This window comes from Alosa sapidissima, chromosome 17 (assembly GCF_018492685.1).
Source record: "Alosa sapidissima isolate fAloSap1 chromosome 17, fAloSap1.pri, whole genome shotgun sequence".
Classification (NCBI taxonomy): Eukaryota; Metazoa; Chordata; class Actinopteri; order Clupeiformes; family Clupeidae; genus Alosa; species Alosa sapidissima.
The window spans coordinates 10,295,711-10,301,919 of NC_055973.1; the positions used below are offsets into that span (position 1 = coordinate 10,295,711).

At 41.0% G+C, this 6,209-nt stretch overlaps 1 long non-coding RNA gene across 1 annotated transcript; it reads left to right on the forward strand.

The window, feature by feature from the left end:
• Positions 1-2,900: 2,900 nt before the first annotated feature.
• Positions 2,901-6,006, forward strand: LOC121688130. The gene is made up of 5 exons (XR_006024509.1): positions 2,901-3,039; positions 3,293-3,410; positions 4,239-4,320; positions 5,525-5,608; positions 5,758-6,006. It is a non-coding gene; the product is annotated as an uncharacterized LOC121688130 (long non-coding RNA).
• The last annotated feature ends 203 nt before the right edge of the window (positions 6,007-6,209 follow it).

Sequence of the window (6,209 nt, forward strand, 5' to 3'; positions counted from 1 at the left end):
AATTTCTATGATGGTTTTTGATATTCCATTTGATGCACAGAGTATATCTGTGAAATCTTAGAAAGATTAAACTTTGTCTAGGGGTACCACAAATCCATTGAATTATCATGATTTTAGGCGGATTTTGGCCATTTTCGTCATTTACCTACATGTTGGTACAAGCCTTGTAATCATGGGAGATGCAGAGTCCATGCTGAAAAGTGCAGAGCTAGGTTGCCAAATGTCATTAAGAGAGTGACTCTTCATGTCATGAACTACTGTACATATATTGTATAATTTATGCCAACATTTTAGTTAAAACAAGCAGTCGAGCAACAAAGGCGAGCATTAACTTGCCGTTGCTAAGATGAATACCAAGTCAAAAACTATTGTGCCTTGGCTTGGGGATTCCCATATAAGTAAAGATACTTTAATTTTGAGAGGAACTCGGCTTCCTTCCAATGTTGATGTGCTGAAGTGCATACACATCTTTATCAAATTTGAATGCAAAGGTAAACAATCATCAGTCATCCAAGAAGCTGCAGAGTGTATGACCAAATACTGTCATTTTACCTAAAGGCAGATAAACTGATCGAGGAATATGACAAGTGTCTAAATTATCTGGAGAATTTGTATAATAAGGCCAAGTAAATGTCAAAGATTCCAAAAATTACATTGGGATGGAAAACTAGTAGGCACATTAGAGGACCCTTACCATAAGGAGGAACGATGTGCTGTGTTGGTGTCAGGTGAACATGGCACAAAACTTTGAGTGTGATGCCACTTCAGGAAGTTGGCAAGGGTGAGATTGGAAGAAACATTGCTAAGAATATAGGGCAGCTTTTGGAAGATTGGCAGTGTACTGATAGCCTGGAAAATCCAGACCCTGATGATCTAGAAAGATTAAGGGTCTGGCCACGAACAATGTAATGGCCCAACTCGAGGGGCGGCACCAAGCATGCATTTGAAAATCTCACTGCACGCAATTGGATAACACTAGGCCAATGTTTACTCTGAATGATTCTGGACTTTGACGCAATTGGCTAACACTCAATCAATGTTTCCAATGCTGCAGCGCTGCCGTCATCAGTTTAGCCCGCCTCTGGCCCGCCTATATCAGATACGATTTGATTGGTTCCACGAGATGCAAGGGGAAAAAGTAACGTGCATCATTGTTCGTTTGCCAGAGTGTCTCGCAGAGACAATTCCATTGTGCTTTTGCGGGAACTCTGGATTTCCAGGGTAGTGTACTGATGCAATTGCTGCAATGGTGTTTGACACAACTACTAAAGACTAATTATGTTCCAAATAGTTTAGTTTGTGTTGATATGTTATCATAAATTTAATTCCAACTGCAGAGTTTTTGAAAATTAGAGATGCTAAGTAAAGGACTTTGTGCTCAATACGGATTATGTGCTAGGGAAAATGTACAATGTTCACCAACAAATGTAAATATTAGACATACATGTATTGAATTAAAAGTTTCAAAATGCATGCAGCTGTTATGTTTTTTGTAAAAAGAAGCTAGATATGTCATTAATTGACATTATTAAGTTTAAATGTAGTGTAAAGAAGATTATTGGAAAATAACTAAAATCGGCCATAAAATATGAAATATTGTCAAAATGAAGGTGCATTGTGGTACCCCTAGATCATTATCAATCTTCACCAAACTTCATATTTAGTGTTTATTCATCAAATGGCATAATATTATCCACCATAGAAGAGTTTTTTGGGGAAAAAGGGGCACTTGATGACTAATATATATATATATATATATATATATATATATATATATATATATATAATTATTGAATAATATAACTTAACAGAGTTGGTTAAGTAAAGTCAGTAGTGGTGTTGGATTTGGAAAATAGAAGTGTAAGCAATCAGTATAATGTGGTGCAGTGAATAAGCAAAACCAAATCCAAAACGGTGCGGGAGAGAGTGGACAACCCGGTCTCCTCTGAAGCGTTTGTAAAGTTCCAGACCAGGAAGTGATTAGCACGACTCCAAACACCTGCGCCCAGCTTACCTGTAGACAGACACCGCACACAGACAGGAGGAGGAGCCAGTCAAGGCCGTAAAAAAGCGTGCCATGATATCTTGATATCTTGCCATGATAAGACCACAGAAATGCGTGTTGTTAACCACCCAGACAAATCTAAATGAATAACAACATTGGAAAGTAAATTAAACTGATTTTCAAAATTATGAAAGAATTACCGGTATGAAATGTGCACATCAGTTCCTAGCCAGGCCTGGGGGCAAGCCACAGTGTCCAGAGCCTCCTGGTGTCGTTCGTACCCACTGCCAGCACCCCACTGGGTGGCACTGCACAGAGCCAACGGGAGCCTGCGGCAGGCTTCATTGAACAGAAACTGCAGAGCACCAAGCAGAGAAAGCAGAGTGGCAAAAATTCAGCCACAATCATAGTGAATGTTGCAGTAAAGCTATTTGGGAAACAGGCACCCAAACCAAAGAACATTCAGCATCTCAGGGAAGAGTTGAATTTGAAGAGGCGGTACAAAAGGTCAGGGGGAGTTGAGAAGGCTGGCCTAGCAGACCTGCGTGCGATCCACAGGAAGGAGCTCCTGTGACAATTTGACATTTCTGCTTAACCCCTTCAAGTTGACCAAGTAGCTCCTTGGCCAGAAGAAGAGTGGCCACTTAACCTGCTAGATAGGTGCCATCAACCATAGATATTAGAAAGCTAGATTCCGCATTGGGCTCCAGAACGTAAATAGCGACGCCAACTTGGTGGGGGCAACAATCACTGGAGGCCAATCAAGGAACATGTGACTCTGACTGGAAATCAGACAGGTGTCTCTGATTGCCTGCAAGTGTTGCCCATAGACAATAAAGGTGCTGCCTCCAGCAATATGGCGGCCGCGTTTACGATGCCACCTAATAGAACTCGACAGACAATGCGGTATCTAGCTTTCTAATAGCTCACGATTGACCCAATGTGACACCGCCAGCAGGAGGTGGAGAGGCGGAAGCTGGAAAGACGGGATAGGAGGTTCGTGCTCTAGTGGAGGAAGAGCTGTACTTTTTGGGGTTTGTCCACTTGCTCACTCGACTTTTAAGAGTAGTGCTAAGTAGGAAACTAATTTTATCAGCGTTTATAAACAAGCCTGACTTCCTGCACAATCACTGACTGCACCTTACAGTATGTCTACCTCCAGAATTCAGTACCACACAGTTCACAGTCCACATTTTCATAAATGGCTTTCTGTACAAGATGTTTTCAAACAAATGTCAGACTTTGGTTTACAGGATCTTTAACCCGGTTGCCATGGGAATGTGTTAGTTTTATCTTTCCACTTAGCAAAGATGAGGTGGTGAGATGCAAAGGATGGGTCTTGTGACTTACTGGTTGAAAGGGGCATCTCTCCTGGGAGGACCAACACCAAAAGATATAAATGCAGGTAAATACAAATAGAGGACTGAAATGGAGCAGGTGATTGACAGGAGAGGAACATAGGGTAAACTGGAAAGCCTGCTCATGTGGATTAAATTGTAGTTACCCAGGTCTCAGACAGAATAAGAACTTTTGTATTCTCTGTTGCTGACTGTCAGGTTTCATCTGAAATACGTTGGACGTACACACACACACACACACACACAGAGTTGCACATTAACACTTACAAACCGCAAAGTATGCCATTGTGTTGTACCATACTTCACTTGCAGGTACAGTTAAGTGCACATGGTGATAAGTTTTGGGAGTAAAGTGTACACACACACACAAAAACACACACACAAACACGCAGTGCAATGGCCTTTAGGTATGGCAAAATGAGATGCTGTTGAGATTAAAAGCTTTCATTCGTGCACTGTTGTTTCATAGGTGGGATCTGATAAAAAAAAAAAAAAAACAGTATCTGCCACCAAGATGTTTCCTTTTTTTCCCTTCATTTCCTTTTCTGCTGTGGCTGGTATATATTTATTTATGCTAGCCAGAGTAAACAGATGAAATGTGTCCTCATGTAAGAGAAATGGAGCACTGGTAGTGGTTTTCTCAGTTCATCTCTGGCATGCTTGGGGTAAAGGAAATTGTCAGTTGGATGGAGCACGGGAATTACCTTGATTTATGAAGACACACAAGTTTTCTACGGTCCACATTCTATTTTGAGGTGCCTTCTAAGATTCCCATTTTCATCTGGAGGCAGTGGGTCAATGCATCCTGAAATTTGAGAGGACATCTCTAATGTTTAATATTACATTGTACCAAAAAGGCTTCTGCTGTGTTTCAGGGCTTTGCTGTGTATTCATTCCTGTATCGATCAGAAGCCATATAGTGGCCCTTTTCCACGGATGATGAACATGCACAGACAGGTATTTATAGATTGGTTATATTGGTAGGCATCATATACAGGACGGATGAATCCTAAGTATTAAAATATCAATACTTATTGATTAATATGCAGATAGATCAATGACTCAGTCATCAGGAGTAAGTCTACTGAAGCAGAGCAAAAGTATCAAAATACAAATCACCAGTAAGTTCTATACAGACAGCTTTATGTTTTTTGTATTTTAGACAAAAAATAGTGGTACATGATGCTGTAGTGGAAATGGCCCCTGTCGTTTCTTAAAATAACTCCTTGTGAATTCTTGGCTCTGAAGTAAGATGTTCTATAGGGTGTGTACAGTAATAGTGATGCAGTGTTCCATGCGATATAGCCTCCTATGGTCATGGCTCTCAAAAAGCTTTGTAGATCTATTCAAAATGCTATTTTTTAGTAGCAGGGGAAAGTAGTCCATTTCCCCTTCAAATTTGACTCCCATAAATAAAAGACATTCAAATTGCTGTGATGAATTTCTTTAATATAAGAACATTGCTGTCCTTGGGCAAAAGTCTCCCCTCTTATGTAATGGGCTGTTATTACATATAAATAATAAATGTCTCATTTTGACTCGAATTCAGAAGAAAACGGCAATAAAAGCATCACAGCCAGTGAAGGGTGACGTTCGCCTCTGGAGCCAGCACTGTAAGGTTACAGCCTTAAGGGCAAGTTGCTCCTATTCTTCTTTGCTGACCTTTCAGAGGATATCAAACACGTTCCACGCTACTGCAGTGCTGCCTGGACTCTACAGTCTCTGTGGGTCCATTACAGCATGTGCATCTAGAGTCGAGCAAGACCGTGCACCACTGATATATAGTAGAACCCCCTGCCGAGCCTTACATGTGTTTCACAAGTCCCATAAACAGAGGGCATGAGCCAACAAAACTGGAACATAATTGCTACTATTAATCATGGCCATTGATTTAGACTGACTCTATTGGTTCATTGGCAAGAGCATTGGTCTGTGTGTTTCCTGTGTGTGCACTGTATTGAGTGTTTGCCAAATTTGCCATTACAGTCAGGGCTATTCTTAGATGGTCCCAAAAAATTGTCCATGCTTTCAGGGAATAAACAAACCGTACCTTTCAGGAATTGAATAAACAAACCGTACCAGAATGACAAGGGCAGGGATACATTTGTGCATGAGCTGATACAACTTTTTCTCTTTTTTTGTTGTTCCCCGCTTTTTCTAGAATGCACAATTCTCTATTTACTCCGAGGATACAGTTTCTACGTGTAAAACTCCCCCTGACCTCAATACATCAAACCACAGGCAGGTAGGTACATGTAGCAGTGATGGAAAAGGGGTATCGCTGAGCGATCTTCTATATTCAGAATAGTTTTTAAGATCCCTGTGTGAGACTTCTTGTCTGGAGTCATCTCTCTCACTTTCTTTCTTTCTCTCTCACTTACACACTCCCTCTAGGTGTATGCTTGTGTTTTCCTATGAGGTCTCCATACTTACTATGTGAAATAACACCATGCTCTGTAGAGGTAAACCGAGGTAAACAACTTGAACCCTCAGCCATGTGTGTCATGGCCTGTGGGAATGTGTTTGTGCCTATGTTTATGTCTCATGAATTCGACTGAATGGTGTGTGCCTGTGTCCTCTGTGGGGAATGTTAACCCAATCCTCTGGAGAGCGCTTTGGGCCAATGAATAAATTCCATTTGATTTCCTCTGGCCATCTTTATGGTATGCATCCAAGAAATAAAGCTATCTGTCTGAGTGAGTCTGTGTGTGTGTGTGTGTGTGTGGGATGCAATGTGCTGCTAGAAAAAAGTTATTGAGAAAGGGTTTGTGGAGGATAAAAATGTAAAAAAAACCCTGCTGTGCAATTGGCTGGGATGGCTGATAAGCTGTTTAAACCACATTTCC